Below are 19,923 nucleotides of genomic sequence, written 5' to 3'. Positions count from 1 at the left end.
TTTGAACACTTGGTTCTCAAGTTACTTTGGGGGAGGTTATGGAACTTTTAAGATGTAGAGCCTTGCTGGAGGAAGTATGTCACTGTTGCTGGTTTTTGAGTGTTTGTATTCTTACCTTACCTCCAGTTCATGCCCTGCTTCCCATGTACAGTTAGAGGTTGAGATGTGATCTCTCAGCTTCCTGCTCAGGTCTCCTATCATTGTGCCTTCCCTGACATTGTGAACATGTAGCCCCCTGGAACTGTAAACCAAAATGAGTTGCTTTTGATCATGGCATTTTATCATAATACCAGTCAAGTAACTATTACAGGAAACATTTAATTAAATATATTCACAGATAAACATACAACAGTCATTAAAAACAAACAAACAAACAAACCAACAAACAAACAAACCTACCTTAAGTCAGGCCTATGGAAATAGCTGTTAGGGGTTGGTCTGGTGCTACTATGTATTCATATACTATTCAAATGCTAAATACTGGCTCCCCAAATCTGGTTACCCTCAACAAGCAGATCTTCATATTGAGCAAGTGATGTTGTGTAAACTTTGCTCCTCAATTTAAAGCTATTTTTAAAATTAAAATGGCTACAACCAATTACTGGAGAAAATAGAAGAGGTAGAATTACAATTGCCATGCTGGAGGTCACAGGTAGGTACTACAGAGAAGAAGGAGAGTGGAGAAGCGTGAAAGTGAATGAAGAAGGAAGAAGACAGAGAACAGGAGGTCTCCATTAGATGTGATGGACCAGCAGCATGTGCTCGAGTGAAATGTCCACCAAGGAGAGACTGCTGGAGCAAAGGCAACCTGAGTGAGATTCAAACATCAAATTTTTGGTGAGCATACCTGGAGTTTAATAGTCTATTGAATAAAAGATATCGACTAGGGGTTTTCTTAGGGTTTTACTGCTGTGAAGAGACACCATGACCAATGTAACTCTTTTAAAAAAAATTATTAATCATTCCATTCGTTTACGTATCAAATGATATTGTGATTCCCAGTTAACCCCTCCACCAACCCACCAACCCATGATATCTCACTTCCTGGTTACCCCCTGCCACCCCTCCATCCCACATCTACCCTTCTACTTCCTTTTGCTTGTATGAGAGTGCTCCCCTACTCACTCACACTCTCCCTCTCCACCATTTCAGCATCCCCTTACTCTGGGGGGGCATCAACCCTCCCTGAGACCAAGAGCCTCTCTTCTTGTTGCCATGGCAACTCTTATAAGGACAACATTTAATTGGGGCTGGCTTACAAGTTCAGAGGTTTAGTCCATTATCATCAAGGTGATAGTATGGCTGTACCCAGTCAGGAATAGCTTAGGAGCAGCTGAGAGTTCAAAAGCTTGTTCTGAAGGCAAAAAGGAGAAGACTAGCATCCTCAGGTAGCTATGATTTGTCTTAAATCCCATCCCCACTTGACACACATTCTCTAAAAAGGCCACACCTCCTCAAACAAGGCCACACCTCCAAATATTGTCCCATTATAGATGGTTATGAGCTGTTATGTGTTTGCTGGGAATTGAACTTAGAATCCCTGGAAGAGCATCCTGTGCTCTTAGTGCATTTAACTACTAAGCCATATCTCCAGGCCCCTTTTACCTGTTTCTTCTGTTACTCTGGGTTATGTACTTGGGTGTGGATTTGGAATTATGAATTTTTGATGAGAGAGAATACATGCTGTTTGTCTTTCTGGGTATGGGTTACCTCATTCAGTATAATTTTTACTAGTTCCTTCAATTATCTTCAAATGTCATATCTTTATAACTAAGTAATATTTCATAGTGTATTTGGGCAACATTATACATTTGTCTGCTGAAGGACATTTAGGTTGTTTTCAACCAACATGGCTGGGCAAATATCTGTGGAGCAGAAGGTTGATAAACTCCTTTGGGCATATGGAAGGAATCAAATAGTTGCGTCATATGACAGATTTATTTTATACTTTTATTTGGTTTTCCACTCTGATTTCCAGAGTGACTAGACTAGTTTTCAACCCCTAGCCAGTTGATGTCGGTTCACTTTTCTATATATTTTCTCCACCATTTGAAGTCAGTTGTTTCACTGATCTTTGCCACTCTGACTGGGGCAAGATGTAATCTCAAAATTGTTTTGACTTATATTTCTCTAATTGCTAGGTATAAAGTTTAAAGATATGTCTTACCCATTTTTACCTCTATTTTGAGAACTCTGTTTAGGTAAACAAGCCAATTTTTTGAATGAGCTATTTTGGTTTGTTTGTTGTATTTTTAACTCTGGTTTTTTGAGCTCTTTGTTCTGATATTAATCCCCTGTTAGGCATTTACCTGCCAAAGACTCTCTCCTTGTCTGTGGATTTCTTCTTAGCCTGCTTAATGTTATCTCAGAACTTTTTAGTTTTATGATGTTTCACTTGTTAATAGTTGACTTTAAGTTTTGGGCAACTGAATTTCTATTCAGAAGTCTTTTCTACACCCATACCATGCCTTTACTTTTTTCTAGGGGTTTCAGTTTTTAATTTTTAAGTCTTTGATTCACTTCAAGTTAGTTTTGTGGAAGCTCATAGATAAGGGTTTAATTTCATTCTTAAATAACCTGCTTCAGTTCCAGTTCTGACTTCCTTTGGTGATGAACAGCAATGTGGAAGTATAAGCTGAATAAATCCTTTTTTCCTACACCCCCTAAAAAAACTTGGTATTCACAATCTATCTTTCATAAAACTGTTGTACTTTTTAACATGTTTATTGAATCTAAACAGCATCTATGCAGGCATTATTCTAAGATATCAGTAAAGGATAATTGGCTTAGACAAAAATATTCCTTCTTTCTCTTACACACACACACACACACACACACACACACACACACACACACCCACACACACACACTCAGTCATTCTGAGGAGAAAGATGTCAAAATCTAGAGCTATAATTGTGGGTCCAGTTGACTGAAAATCAGTTTATGTTATGGACTTTATTTCTTTAGAGATCTTGCCTAAAATTTTGTTCACTTCAAAAAGATGGCATCTTGTAAAATAAGAAACTATATAAATAAGCTGTATTACAATTCACAAAATCACATGCAATTAATTAGACCAATTATTGTAGTCTATAATATTTTCAATGTTTTATTACTTATTTTTTGAGATTATAATATAATTGCATCATTTTCCTTTCTTCTTCCTTTAAACCCTGTCATATACCATTCTTTCATATTTTTCAAATTAAAGGATTCTTTTTTGAATTAATTTCTTGTTATCTATCTATCTATCTATCTATCTATCTATCTATCTATCTATCATCTGTCTGTATTCTTAAATGCAACCTGCTCAGTCTGTTTCTTGATTGTATGCTCTCATCACTGACCATTTGGTATTGGATAATAAATTGGTGTGCTTTTCCCTGGAGAAGACTCTCCCAACTAAGCATTCCTTAGTTGATTTAGTTGTTGTATAGGGTTGAGGCCTGTGTTCTTTCCCATTTACTTTAGTGTGTCTATTGTTTTTGTCTTTGTTCAGCTTGCATTTAGGCCATTATGTTAGGGAGACTTTATAGGTGTATCTTCTGACTACACTAAAAACACAGTCTCATAACAAGCTTCTGATCCTCTGGCTCTTAAATATTTTGAGTACTCTTGGCTTTGGGAGAGGAAGTTGTTTTGTAGATGTATCCATAGGGACTGGGTTTGACAACTCTGTATTTTGATTGGTTGTGTTTTTCTAGTATGGTTTCTGTCTTTTCCAAAGACTATAATAGTTTTAAAACTTTTATGATGGTTGATGTGTTTGTTTGTGAGTATATTGCAGAATGTCTGAATAAAATTTCTGTTAATTTCTTATTTCCTTAGATAAGTTTTTAAGTTAATAGTTTCAGATTCAATGTTTTCAAAACCAATCTAACATAAGTTTTTAATCTTTCAGATACCTGATCTTGTGAAAAGACAAACTAGATTCTTCAGTTCTAACATCTAGTGTTGAGAACAGAAAAAATGGCAGCTGGGTGAGTAGATGTTCTCCACCCTGAATATGTCTCAGTTGGACAACTGCTCTGTCTTCAGGGTATCTTGTTGTCCTAGCATTGGATTTTGTACTGTCATATGGGGTTACCCTGCTTATTCTCAATAATCTGAATTCCTTGTTCATGTTTCTCAGCTCCTGATGACAGCCCTATCAGAATTACACCAGACTTCTCACCAGAGATTATAAAAGCCAGAAGATTCTGGACAGATGTCATACAGACCCTAAGAGAACACAATGCCAACCCAGGCTACTATAACCAGCAAAACTCTCAATTACCATAGATGGAGAAACCAAGATATTCCATGAAAAAAACAAATTTACACAATATCTTTCCACAAATCCAGCCCTACAAAGGATAACAAATGGAAAACTCCAAAACAAGGAGGGAAACTACACCCTAGAAAAGGCAAAAATGTAATCTTTTTCCAACAAACCCAACTGAAGATCGCCACACAAGCATAATTCCACCTGTAACAGCAAAAAATAACAGGGAGCAACAATCATTATTCTTAACACAAATGGTCTCAATTTGCTGATAAAAAGACAAACTAATAGACTGGATCAGTCAACAGGATGCAGCATTTAGCTGTGTACAAGAAATACACCTCAGTGAAAAAGACAGATATTACCTCAGAGGAAAAGGCTGGAAAACAATTTTCCAATCAAATGATCCCAAGAAACAAGCTGGAGTAGTCATTCTAATATTGAATAAAATCAACTTTCAACCAAATGTTATGAAAAAGATAAAGAAGGATACTTTCTACTCACTAAAGGAAAAACCTACCAAGATGAACTCTCAATTTTGAATATTTATGCTCCAAATGCAAGGGCACCAACTTTGATAAAAGAAACCTTACTAAAAAGCAAACATTGCACCTACACTTGGGGACTTCAACACCCCACTCTAAGTAATGAAAAGGTCATGGAAATAGAAACTAAACAGAGAAACGGTGAAAATAACAGAAGTTATGGACCAAATGATTTTTAACAAATATCAATAAAACATTCCATCCCCCTCCCCCCCAAAAAAGAATATACCTTCTTCTCAGCACCTCATGGCACTTTCTCTAAAAATGACCATAAAATTGCTCAAAAAACAGGCCTCAATAGATACAAGAAGACTGAAATAATCCCACCCATTCTATCACATCACCACAGACAAAGGCTGATCTCCAATAACAACAAAAACAATAGAAAGCCCACATACACATGGAAACTAAACAATGCTCTACTTAATGATAACTTGGTCAAGAAAGAAACTTTTAAAAAGAAATTACTTTTTAGAATTTGACAAAATTGAAGACACATCATACCAAAACTTATAGGATACAATGAAAGCAGTATTAAAAGGAAAACTCATAGCTGGAAGTGCCTACAAAAGAATCTGGAGACAAAACACACTAGCAGCTTGACAGCACAACTGAAAGCTCTAGAACAAAAAGAAGCAAATACACACAAGAGGAAGAGACTGCAGGACATAATGAAACTCAGGGCTAAAATCAACCAAATAGAAACAAAAAGAACTGTACAAAGAATCAGTAAAACCAGGAGGTGGTTCTTTAAGAAAATCAATAAGATAGATAACCCTTAGCCAACCTAACCAGAGGGCAAAGAGACAGTATCCAAATTAATAAAAATCAGAACTGAAAGAAGAGTCATAACAACAGAAACTGGGGAAATTCAAAAAGTCATCACATTCCATTACAAAAGCCTATATTCAACAAAACTGGAAAATCTAGATTAAATGGACACTTCTCTAGACAGATACCAGGTACCAAAATTAAATCAAGATCAGATAAACCATCTAAACAGTCTCATAAACCCTAAAGAAAAAGCAGCAGTCATTAAAATTCTCCCCACCAAACAAAACCCCAGGACCAGATGGTTTTAGTGCAGAATTATATCAGACCTTAGAGAAGACATAATGCCAATTCTCTTTAAGCTATTCCACAAAATAGAAACAGAATGTACACTACCCCATTCATTCTATGAATTGTGCTCATTCCTAAACCACACAAAGACACAACCAAGAAAGAGAACTTCAGAACAATCTCCCTTATGAATATTGATGCAAAAATACTCAATAAAATTCTCAAAAACTGAATTCAAGAACACATCAAAGCAATCATCCATTTTGATCATGTAGGCTTTATTCCAGGAATGCAGGGATGGTTCAGTATTCAGAAATCCACCATTGTAATCCACAAATAAACAGTCTCAGGAAAAAAAACCCACATGATCATCTCACTAGTTACTGAGAAAGCATTTGACAAGATTCAATACCCCTTCATGGTAAAAGTCCTGAAAAGATCAGGAATTGAACGTTCATATCTAAACATAGTGAAAGCAATATACACTAAACTAATAGCTAACATCAAACTAAATGGAGAAAAACATGAAGCAATCCAACTAAAATCCAGGACTAGCAATAAGACAATGAAAGGAGGTCAAAGGGATACAAATTGAAAAGGAAGAAATCTAAATATCATTATTTGTAGATGCTATGTTAGTATACTTAAGTGACCCAAAATATCCCACCAAAGAACTCTTAAGTCTGATAAACAACTTCAGCAAAGTGGTTGGATATAAAATTAACTCAAACATATCAGTAGCCTTCGTCTACATGAAAAATAAGCAGACTGAAAAAGAAATTAGGGAAATGACACCCTTCACAACAGTCACAAATAATATAAAATACCTTGGTGTGAATCTAATCAAGCAAGTGAAAGATCTCTATGAAAAGAACTTTGAGTCTCTGAAGAAAGAAATTGAAGACAATCTCAGATGATGGAAAGATCTCCCATGCTCATGGATTGGCAGGATTAATATAATAAAAATGGCCATCTTTCCAAAAGCAGTCTACAGATTCAGTACAATCACCATGAAAATTTCAACTCAATTCTTCATAGAGTTAGAAAGAGCAATTTTCAAATTCATTTCGAATAACAAAAAAACCCAGGATATCAAAAACTATTCTCAACAATAAAAGAACTTCTGGAGGAATCACCATCAATGACCTCAAGCAGTACTACAAAACAATAGTGATAAAAAAAAAAAGCTTGCATGGTATTGGTACAGAGATGGGCAAGAAGATCAATGGAATAGAATTGACGAGCCAGAAATGAACCCACATATCTATGGTCACTTGATCTTTGACAAAGGAGCTAAAACCATCTAGTGGACAAAGGATGGCATTTTCAACAAATGATGATGTTTCAACTGGAGGTCATCATATAGAAGAATGCAAATCAAACCATTCTTATCTCCTTGTACAAACCTCAAGCCCAAGTGGATCAAGGACCTTCACATAAAATGAGATACACTGAAATTAATAGAAGAGAAAGTGGGGAAGATCCTCAAACTCAGGGATATAGGGGAAAAGTTCCTAAACAGGACACCAATGGCTTATGCTCTAAGATGAAGAATTGACAAATTGGACCTCAAAAAATTCCAAATCTTCTGTAAAGCAAAAGACACTGTCACTAGGACAAAATGGCAACCAACAAGTTGGGAAAAGGCCTTTAATAATCCTACATCTGAAAGTGGGTGTATATCATATATATATCAAGAAATTAGACCCCAGACAATCAAATAGCCCTATTAAAAATGGGATGCACAGCTAAACAAAAAATTCTCAACTGAGAAAATTCAAATGGCCAAGAAACACCTAAAGAAATGTTCAACATCCTTAATGATCAGAGAAATTCAATTAAAAACAACACTGAGATTCCACCTCACACCAGTCAGAATGGCTAAGGTTAAAAACTCAGGGGATAGTAGATGCTGGCAAGGATGTGGAGAAAGAGGAACACTCCTCCATTGTTGGTGAGATGCAAGCTGGTACAACCACTCTGGAAATCAGTCTGGCATTTCCTGAGGAAATTGGATATAACATTACCTGTGGACCCAGCTATACCACTCCTTAGCATATACCCAGAAGATGCTCCAACATATAACAAGGACATATGCTCCACTATGTTCATAGCAGCCTTATTTATGTAGCCAGATGCTGGAAGGAACCCAGATGTCCTTCAACAGAGGAATGGATAAAAAAAAAAATGTGGTACATTTACACAATAGAGTGTTACTCAGCTATTAAAAACAATGAACTTGTGAAATTCTTAGACAAATATATGGACCTAGAAAATATCATCCTGAGTGAGGTAATCTAATCACAAAGGAACACACATGGTATGCAGACCAATATTAGCCATGATATTAGCCCAAAAGTTTGGAATACCCAAGATACAACTTGTAGAACACATGAAGCTCAAGAAGAAGGAATACCAGCATATGGGTGCTTCAGTCCTTCTTCGTACTAACAGAATAATCACAGGAACAAATATGGAGACAAAGTGTGGAGCAGAGCCTAAAGGCAGAGCTGCCTGGAGATTGCCCGACCTGGGGATCCATCCCATGTACAGTCACCAGACACAGACACTGTTGTGAATGCCAGGAAGTGCATTCTGACAGGAGCCTGATATACCTGTCTCCTGAGAAGCTCTGCCAGAGTCTGACATATACAGAGGCAGATGCTCACAGTTAACCACTGAACTGATCATGGGGTTAATAATGGAAGATTTAGACAGAAGACTGAAGGAGCTGTAGAGGCTTATGGCCCCATGAGAGAGTGAGAATACCAACCAACCAGAGCTCCCAGGGTCTAAACATCCAGCCTGGGAACATGCATGGGGGATCAATGGCTCCAGCTTTATATGTAGTGGAGGATAGCCTTGTCAGCCATTGGTGGGAGAGGAGGTCCTTGGTCCCGTGAATGCTGGATGCCCCATTCTGAGGGAAATAGAGGGCAGGGATTGGTGAGGGGCACATCTTCATAGAAGCAGCAGGAGGGGTGCTGGGATAAGAGGTCTCGGGGGGGTTGCGGAAAAGGGGATAACATCTGAAATGTAATTAAATAAAATATCTAATAAAAAAGAAATGAAATGCAGAAGCACTGTACTCTTTCTGACTTAAACTTTTAAAAAGAAATGCCCTTATTTATATTTTATAGTATGATAGTCTGTATCAAACTTTCTTGCTTTTTCTGGGGTGTAGTTTCCCTCCTTGTGTTGGAGTTTTCCATCTGTTATTCTTTGTAGGACTGGATTTGTGGAAAAATATTGTGTAAATTTGGATTTGTCATGGAATATCTTAATTTCTCCATCTATGTTAATTTTTACTTTTGTTGGGTATAGTACCAAGGGCTGGCATTAATGTTCCCTTAGGTTCTATATGACATCTGCCAAGGATCTTCTGGCTTTTATAATCTCTGGTGAGAAGTCTGGTGTTATTCTGATAGGGCTGCCTTTATATGTTACTTGACTTTTTCCCCTTACTGCTTTAAATATTCTTTCTTTGTTTTGGGCATATGGTGTTTTGACTATTATGTGAGTGGATTAATTTCTTTTCTGGTCCAGTCTATTTGGCATTCTATAGGATTCTTTTTCATTCATGGGCATCTCTTTCTTTAGGTTAGGAAAGTTTTCTTCTATAATTTTGTTGAAGATATTTAATCACCCATTAAGTTGGGAATCTTTGCTCTTTTTTTATACCAATGATCATTAGATTTAGTTTTCTCATTATGTCCTGGATTTCCTAGATGTTTTGGGTTAGGAGCTTTTTGAATTTTGTATTTTCTGTGACTGTTGGGTCAATGTTTTTTATGATATCTTCTGCACCTGAGATTCTCTCTTCTATTTCATATATTCTGATGTGGAAATCAGGAAGTGCATGCTGATAAGAGCCTCATATGGATATCTCCTTAGAAGTCTTCAATAGTCTGACATATTCAGAAGCAGATGCTCACAACTAGCCATTGAACTGATAATGGGATTCCCAATGGAGGAGTCAGAGTGAAGGCCATTGGAGCTGAAAGGGTTTATGGCCCCATGAGGGGAGCAACAATACCAACCAACCACAGCTCCCAGGGTCTAAACCACTAGCCTACGAGCACTTAGGGAGGGATGCAGGGCTTCAGCTGAATACGTAAGAGTGGAGAGCCCTGCTGGGCATAGGTGGAAGAAGAGATCCTTGACCTCATGAAGGCAGGACACCCCAGGTGGTGGGAATTTTGAGGGTGGGGAGGTGGGAGTGGGGGGGTAGGTAGGGGTTACATCCACAGAGAAGAAGGAGGAGAGGTGAGGGGAGAGGGGGTTCCTGTGTGGGTGGGGGATGGGATAAGGGGACAAAATATGAAATATAAATAAAACATCCAATAAAAAAATTAAAAAAGAAAATATTGACACAACTGTCAAAGAAAACTCAAAATGCAAAAAGTTCTTAACATAAAACATCCAGGAAATCCAGGACACAATGAGAAGACCAAACCTAAGGTTAATAGGTATAGAAGAGAGTGAAGATTCCCAACTTAAAGGGCCAATAAATATCTTCAACAAAATTATAGAAGAAAACTTCCCTAACCTAAGGAATGAGATGCCCATAATCACACAAGAAGTCTACAGAACGCCAAACAGATTAGATCAAAAAAGAAATACCTCCTGTCACATAATAATCAAGACACAAAATGCACAAAACAAAGAAAGAATTTTAAAAGCAGTAAGGGAAAAAGGCCAAGTAACATATAAAGGCAATCCTATCATAATTACACCAGACTTCTCACCAGATACTATAAAAGCCAGAAGATCCTGGACAAATATCATACAGACCCTAAGAGAAGATAAATGTCAGCCCAGGCTACTATACCCAGCAAAACTCAATTACCATAGACGGAGAAACCAAGATATTCCATGACGAAACCAAATTTACACAGTATCTTCCCACAAATCCAGCACTACAAAGGATAATAGCAGGAAAGCTCCAATACAAGGAGGGCAATCATACCCTAGAAAGAGCAAGAAAATCCTTTTCCATCAAACCCAAAAGAAGATAACCACACAAACAATGTCTCCACTATTAGCAAAAATGACAGGAAGCAACAACACCCTCTCCTTAATATCTCTTAACATCAATGGACTCAATTCCCCAATAAAAAGGCATAGGCTAACGGACTGGATATGCAAACAGGACCCAGCTTTTTGCTGCTTACAGGAAACCCACCTCAGCGACAAAGACAGACACTACCTTAGAGTAAAAGGTTGGAAAACAATTTTTCAAGCAAATGGCTCTAAGAACAAGCTGGAGTAGCCATTCTAATATTAAATAAAATTGATTTTCAACTTAAAGCTTTCAAAAAGGATAAGGAAGGACATTTCATACTTGTCAAAGGAAAAGTCAACCAACATGAACTCTCAATTCTGAATATCTATGCGCCAAATGCAAGAGCACCCACTTTCATAAAAGAAACCTTACTAAAGCTCAAAACATACATTGCACCTCACATAATAATAGTGGGAGACTTCAACACCCCACTCTCAGCAATGGATAGATCATGGAAACAGAAACTAAATAGAGATACAGGGAAACTAACAGAAGTTATGAACCAAATGGACTTAACAGATATCTATAGAACATTTCACCCTAAAGCAAAAGAATATACCTTTTTCTCAGCACCTCATGGTACCTTCTCCAAAATAGACCATATAATTGGACACAAAACAGGCCTCAACAGATATAAAAAAATTGAAATAATCCCCTGCATCCTATCAGATCACCATGGTCTTCAAAAATGACAAAGACAATGGAAAGCCCACATTCACATGGAAACTGAACAACACCCTACTCCTTGATAATCTGGTAAGAGAAGAAATAAAGAAAGAAATTAAAAACTTTTTAGAATTTAATGAAAATGATGACACATCATACCAAAATCTATGGGATACAATGAAAGTAGTGCTAAGAGGAAAATTCATAGCTCTAAGTGCCTACAAAAAGAAACCGGAGGGAGCATACAGTAGCAGCTTGTCAACTCACTTGAAAGACCTAGAAGAAAAAGAAGCTAATACACCCAAGAGGAGTAGACGGCAGGAAATAATCAAACTCAGGGCTGTGTGCAACATTATAACTCTCTTCCCATAGTGCTTGACACTCCAACACAAAAAAGCCATGGTCACTTTCATTATCTGCCTGGCAGCCACTGTGTCTGGTACTTTGATGATCAAAATTTTCAGACTTTAAAAAGGAATTAATAAGCACAATGCCTCCAGGATTCATGGAACATAATATAGTTAAGTTCTCTGTGTAAGTTGCTATTTTTTTCTGTAACATTTTCCCACACAGATACTGGCTTGAACAGAATTATAGTTCTAGAATTTAGAAATCCAACATAAGACTCCATGCCCTGAAGTTAAGATGTTGGCAGACTACAGTTTCATATCAGAGCTTTAAGGATTTTAAAAATCATTTAATTGGTTGATTGTTAATTATCAATTGATTGATTAATTAACTAATTAATTTTATGTGCTCTAGTGTTCTGCCTGTATGTATGTCTTGCACCTTTTGGAAACAGTGTCCAAACAAACACTATTTAAAGTTCAGTCTGTCAGCCAGTGACTGAAGCAGCAGCTTTTTCCTCTTTACACAGCCTGGGAATCAAACACTCTCGTCTCTGTCCAAAAATCAGTGACTCTTGGCATATTCAGCTAGACTTGTGAGTCCTAGAGACAATTCAGGGGCTAATGTGTCCTTGAAATAATTTTGAGATGTAGTTCTTTGAGTCTAGATTAAGCTATTATTTTGTAGTATTTTTTAATATATTTTTTAGTATGATTTTAAAGGTTACCTGACATGAAATATTTTCACTTTTTATAACTGTGTCCACTGAACAACTAGTTGTTTCAGAACCACTTAAGAATGTTCATTTCATGTTAATCATCCATATTCTTCAAATAGACAATGTTTAATTGCAATAATGACCTTATTTTTCTTTATTGGATTTTTGACATTACTTTGAATAAATATTACCGAATTATAAAATTCAGTAGTGTCTCAGTAATTTTGTAAACTAATAAACATACTTACAGTAATCATGGTACATTTTGTCATATAAAAGTACATGCATTAGGCAGCAATATATACTTCAAGTTTATACTGAATAAGAATGACACCGAACCATATTCACCTGTCTAATCCCAGTCTCCATGGATTTGCGATATGGACAGAACACACAGGCAGCAGATGAGCCTCAGAGGGCACTTACATATCATCTCTGCTCCTTATCTCCTGTCCTTGCTGAAAGAGTCAATTGTATCAACATATACTTATAATACGTAGGGTCTTGTTTCATAAAACTAATTTCTTTTAAGATCATTATTTATAAACCATATTTATACCCCATCCCGATGAGTTTTTATGTCAACTTGACACAAGCTGCAATCATCTGAGGGGGAAAATACCTCAACTGAAAATGTGCATTGACTGGGCTGTGACAGACCAGTAGGGAATTTTCTTAATTCTCTCTTTATGGGGGAGGGTCCAGCCTATTGTTTTTGGGGAAAGGCTTTGGTACTGGACCTGAGTTGTACAATAAAGCAAGTCATCAGAAGGAAGACAGTAAGCAGCACTCCTCCATGGTTTCTGGTCATCTCCTGCCTCTGAGTTCCTGCTTGTGTTTCAGTTCCTGCTTTGACTTCCCTCAATGATGTATTGTTATCTGGAAATGTAAGAAGAATAAATTCTTCCATCTTTGATTATAATATTTCATCATAGCCATAGCAATCCTAACTAAGACACATCCCTCATTCTCCTCTTTCTGTTCCATGTTCTGTTTCCCACAAGTCTTCTTCCCTCTCCTAATTTCCCTTATCCACACCCACTTCCATTGTGTTTATATTTATATAATTATGCCTAAAAATCCAAGATTTATGAATGAGGCATTTCATGTAATAGTTTTGTTTCTTAGTCATTTGTCCATCACCTGCTTCTTCACCATGGGTCACATATCACTCTGAACTCTCCTTATCTGCTCTTAAATGTTGGGAGTCAGAAAGCACACACCATACTAAGTAAGTATGATTTTGTGTTGATAGTTTTTAATTTCCAAGGTTTTATCTCATATTTATGAGTAAATTTAGTATTTATAAAGGGGAAATCCATGGCCCCATGTAAACAATATGCTATCTAGTGCCAATGTATTACTTAAAAACTAATTGACCAATCCGTTTTTGGAGTCCATGGATACAGTAGGACCTTACAACATTGTAGAACACATACAATTGTCTATGTTTTTTGTATATTTTCCTATAGGTATAGGTATATATCCCCTGGTGGATTATTCCTTTTTATTAGTTACTTTTCTATTGGTGTGACAAACACCATGAGCAAAGCAACTTATTAAGAAAGGGTTCATTTGGAATTTCAGAGGGATAGATTGTATGAGAACAGAAAGAAGGCAGTAGGTAGAAGACTTGGTAGCTGGAGCAGACACTCAGGTCTCACGTCTCAAACTGCATGAATTCATGCATTCATGCATGTATATATATGTATGCATGTACATAAATATGTATGTTTGTATGTATGTATGTATGTATATATATTATGTGTATGCATGTATGTATGTTTGTATACATGTGTACCATGTGTGTGCTTAACTGGAAATATAAATGGCTGAGAATCATCATGTGAATGCTTGGAATGAGTCAAGACTGAGTCTTTTATAAGAGAAGCAAGTGCTCTTAACTTCTGAGTTGATTCTCTACCACCAAAACGTTCTTTTTAAAATGTATTTTTTTCCATTTTCTCCATTCCTTCTCTCCTCTCCACATATCTATTACCTTCCTGATTCAATATTCCCTCTTCTTTTCTCCATCCTCTTCTCTCTTTCTTTCCTCTTTCCTCCTCTTCCCCTTTCCCTTCTTCGTTTCATTTCTTCTTTTCCACTTTACCTGTTTATTTTGTTGTTGTTTGGTAGGGTTAAATCCTGTTTGCTCAGGATTAAATCAAACATAGTTGTACTATTATTTCTGCAAAACTGATCCATTGGGCCTGGAGAGATGGCCTAGTGGTTCAGATCACAGACTGTCCTTGTAGATGTCCTGAGTTCAATTCCCAGTGATCATATGGTGGCACATAACCATCTGTAATGGGATCTGATGTCTTCTTCAGGTGTGTCTGAAGAGAGCTACTGTGTACTCATTATACATACATATATATATATATATAATCTTTAAAAAAATCCACCTGTTGATTTTTAATGGAAGTCTTTCATGAGAATATCTAGACACTTGTGGTTCAAGAGCTTTAAGTTGGTCCTTGAGCTTCTATGTTGATTTCCTTCCCAGTGAATACTTCCTGTATTTGATAGTATTTTTGGCTGTTGGTTTTTCCTGAGTACTCTCACACACCTCTTCAGGCAATTTACTTCCTTATTTGATGACTACTTTGCATAGGTCCCTAGAGGGCTGCTCAGCTGCCCATGATTTATAAACCAGGCCTTTGCAGTGAGATCTGAAATTCATTAGACCAGCATGGGCATCAAGATGGAGTCACAGATTCAGGTCTTCATATTCCTATTGCTCTGGTTGTCTGGTGAGACATTTAAAAGTATTATAATATCTTAAAAATAATCCATTTGTATAGAAATAGCTATTGTCTGTAGGAAGTCAATAGTAAGCAGACAATGCAAATAAAACGAACATTTTATATTATAACATTTGTGTCATGAAGACTTAATGTGTATATATGTATACTCATTATCTATTTCTGATTGCAGGTGCTAATGGAGACATTGTGATGACCCAGTCTCCCAAATCCATGTCTTCATCAATAGGAGACAGAATTTCCATGACCTGCAAGGCCAGTCAGAATGTGTATAGTAATGTAGCCTGGTACCAACAGAAACCAGGGCAGTCACCTAAACTTCTGATATACGGGGCATCCAACAGGTACACTGGGGTCCCTGATCGCTTTGCAGGCAGTGGATCTGGGACAGATTTCACTCTCACCATCAGCAATGTGCAGGCTGAAGACCCAGCCATTTATTTCTGTCAGCACTACTACGACTATCCTCCCACAGTGCTTGAGCCTCCTACACAAACCTCCTCTGAGATTCTAACCAGCTGCCTGTACCACACATCCCCAGACATACGCACTTCCCTTCTGCCTGCAGCTGCTATCCCTAACTGTTGCAAAGTATGGTAGACAGTTAATGAACAGATGCTTTGACTTGGAAGGTCCTTATGGAAAAACGAAGTAAAGACTTTTGTGTCTTTTTAAATTTCTCTTGCTTAGATTCTGTGTATTGAACACGACAAATTGATTGTCCTATATTCTGGAATGAAAATATCCAATGTGATTCTCCATGGGTTAAATCAAGAGCCTGTTAGGCTAAATTCCCACTGGAGGATGAAGAAAGGAACATGGCTTTTGCTTAGCACAGCTCTGAGAAGTCTCTCCTACTTTTTGACTCCTGGCAATATACCTGCAGTTCTTCTGGTTCAAGTTCTGTATTTATACATATAATGTTGAATTTCTAAAACAAATATAAAATTATATTATGTATTTTGACAATCTTCATTCCTCTTCTTTCTTCTTTTTGTCACCACTTTTCCCTCCAACTAACACATTTCCTTTCCCCTGACTTCCAACTATTTACATGTGACATATATATGTGCCCCCCCCACAGGGTTTTATGAATCTATAAAAATCTAGGAACAAAAGTAAGAGAAAACACGAAATTTGACTTTTTAAACAATATATCTGATTTATGCTTCCTATTCCTATAACGTATCTGCCTCTGCTGTCTTCTTATCTACTTTCCCAATGGGTAGCCTTTAATCACTTATTCTACACTACACTACATTAGTGGTAAATATGATTTTGCATCATGAGAATTGAATTTCTTTTTCTGTCTTATAATAATTAACAGTGTTTGATATTTGTTGAGGGGAATACTTTGTACTTCAATAAAAAACTGTACGTTAACTAATCTCAAACACATATTAATTAAAAATTAGTTGAAAGCTCATTTTATTCTTGCTATTTGTTTTTGAGACAAGATATCATGTTCTGTTAAACTGGGAAGTAGATGTTAATCTCATAAATTTCCACCTTCCTCTTCCTAAGCACTGTGGGCAATGGTCATCTCACCCAGCCTTGAGCACCATTTTGACATCCAGAGATAGAACAGGGTTACAAATAATTGTTTCAGAACTCCAAATATCTTACATAAATTTGCATGTTAGTAGCCTCTCCCTAGCTTCCTTCCTGTACCCAAGTCTATAGTTTGAGCACAGATGTGTCAGGTGTATCTGAGTAAAAATCACTGGCTTGCATATGTTGTGCTAAGCATGTTGTTTCTTCACTGTTAAAAGGCACTGTGACAAAGAGAGGATCATTTATTTTATCTTACAGTTTCAGTTCATGTTAGTTTTGCTTCATTGATGTGGGTTAAAGGAAAGGTTGAATATCATGGAGGAAGTAGACGGCAGGAGAGTAATGTTCACTTCATCATAGCAGGAAACCAGAGAGGGAGAAGGGGCCAAGGACAAGCCATACTTACGTTGTTTGTTTTCTCTCTCTCTCACTCTCTCTCTCTCTTTTATTTCTTTAAGAATAATTCTTCTCTTAAATTATATTCCAACCACAGTTACTCCTCCTGCCACTCATTCCAGACCCCATCCCTAACTTCCCCATCCCCTCCTCTTCTGCTTTCTTAAAAAAGCAAAAACAAAAACCACCACGAACAGGCCTCCCAGGGATATCACCTAAACATGGCACCACAGATTACAATAAGGCTAGGCACCAACCCTGTTATCAAGCTGAATGAGGCAACCCAGTAAGACTAAAAAGGTACTAAGAACAGGCAAAAGAGTCAGAGACACTCCTCACCTTTCCTGTTAGGATTCCAACAAGAATACCCAGCTATGTAATACAACCAATTAAACTTATCCCTGACTAGTTTACAAATAAATGAGATTCAGACTACGGTTATTTTATTTGGTTTTGACAATTACTGGGGGTAACCCCTAATATACTTTTCTAACTGCATGCTATACTACCTCCCCACTGATGTACCCCAAACACTTGCTGTTCCTTCTGGCCATGTCCATCTCCTCTCATGGTACCCTCTCCTCTCACCTTCTCATTTTTTTCTCCTCTCCTATTTCTTCACCCCAACCAGGCAACTAAGAACTTGTCTATCACTAATCCCTTAAGTATTTGGCTGTAGCTATTTTTGTTTAATCAATAGTTTTAAATTAAGGCACAAAGTTTGCACAACAGAACTTGTAAACATTAGAATTTATTCATAGGACTTGACCTTTGGGTACAAGATTTAGCATTATTATACACAGCAGCAGACCAAACCTCAACAATTTTTTTTGTCTAAATCAAAAGATTCTTTCTCTTATAACAATAAATAACATACAGTAGGAATAAATATGAAAATTATTAGGTAAAAATGACATTAAAAAAGTCTAGTCTGTTCATATTTGGCAATTCAAAAGAAAGTATTCTATCATTTATCCCATCCTGGTGAATTCAGAGTTCTTTATCTAAATCAATTTCTATCCTAACTTGTATTGTCATCCTAAAAATATCTTCTTAGACCTAGTACATCTTCTTAAATCCTAAACAGCTTAAGATTATAGTAAGACTATAACTATCCAGTCTTCATCACATCATAGGCCTGAGAAGGCATGAATATTACTGAGTATACAGGAAACCCAGGGATGAGACTTTGAAAATTACATAAATGATTGAGACAGCTGATAACCTGGACAGTCCTCAGTATTCTCATAACATTGGAGTATTTATCTTCAGATGTCTGGCCCAGAATATTTGACAGAAGTTTTATGAAGCAGCAGTTTTGAAAGACTTGCTTACCCTCTTGGCAGAGCTAGACATTTGGCTTTTCTGTGTCCATTTGTCCTTTCTAGATATCATTCTGTCTGCAGATAAATTTTGGGCATTTTCTTTGCCCAGTGGCTACCTAGCCACAAACTGAAGCTACTCCAAGTTCAATCTCATCACTTTCCAAGGCAAATAGGATATTGCCAGGAGCTGACATGTCTCAATGTCAAAAAAGCCTTAAATTAATAAAAATATCTTTAAACGTCATATTCTGTGAGTCTCTGAGGTTTTTGAAGACCATCTATCTATTTATAGCATATATAAACAAGCAAACATTGCCTGTCTCCAGCTACCAATTATCTGTGAAAACCAGGATATAGACAAACTAGTATCTGACAAGCTCATGAGTTTGATTGATTTAATATTAACTTGCATTATTGAATTATTCTAAATAGTTCATAATAGCAACTATTAAAAGGACTGGGACTAAACCTTGTAATTTTAAACTAGTTGCACAGGAATAATACTCATACAAGAGTTGAAACATACATATATTGTAACAAAGTCAGTCTTAAATTTTGTATCAATATACAAAGATTTATACCAATAAAAATCCTTAAACCTGTATCAATACAAAAAATTTTGCACCAATGTAACAAAATACAACCTCAATTTTGCACCAAAATAGAAAAGGTCTCTACCAATGTAAGATTATGGCTATAAAACTGCTTTTTTTTTGGGGAGGTTATGTATAGAGTCAATAATCTACTCGTATTGATCTAATTTCTTAATAATATTTCTACATTACTCCCTTTTCCTTTTTTGATGTCTAGTTCTTTTTATCTCATTTTATGCTTTGAGAGGAAAGAGTTTATTTTATTTTATATCTTACAGTACAGTATGACTGGTAATAAGGACAGAAAATCAAACATGAACTTGGAGGCAAGCACTGAAGAAGAAGTCATGAAGGAATAGAATTACTATCTTGTTCAGAATGATTTCTTATTCCAGCTCTTCAGGGATGGCACTTGCAATAGTAAATCATAAGTCAAGAAAATATTCAATGATCTTTTGGCTACTAGACAATCTGAAGAAGACATTTCCTCAACTGAAGTTTCCTTTTACAATTTGACTCCTGTCAAAATATATTTGATAAAAAAGAACAGAAGAAAGGAAGAAAGAAAAAAGGATGAGAGAGAGAGAGAGAGAGAGAGAGAGAGAGAGAGAGAGAGAGAGAG

General features: G+C 36.7%; 1 gene segment (V, D, J or C); it reads left to right on the top strand.

Moving 5' to 3' along the window:
- The window catches only part of LOC114634288, a 153,807-nt gene that overhangs the window by 55,128 nt on the left and 78,756 nt on the right, over window positions 1-19,923 (top strand).

Source organism: Grammomys surdaster, unplaced genomic scaffold (assembly GCF_004785775.1).
Source record: "Grammomys surdaster isolate TR1022 unplaced genomic scaffold, NIH_TR_1.0 931, whole genome shotgun sequence".
Lineage (NCBI taxonomy): Eukaryota > Metazoa > Chordata > Mammalia > Rodentia > Muridae > Grammomys > Grammomys surdaster.
This window is presented reverse-complemented; position numbering and strand designations above follow the sequence as displayed.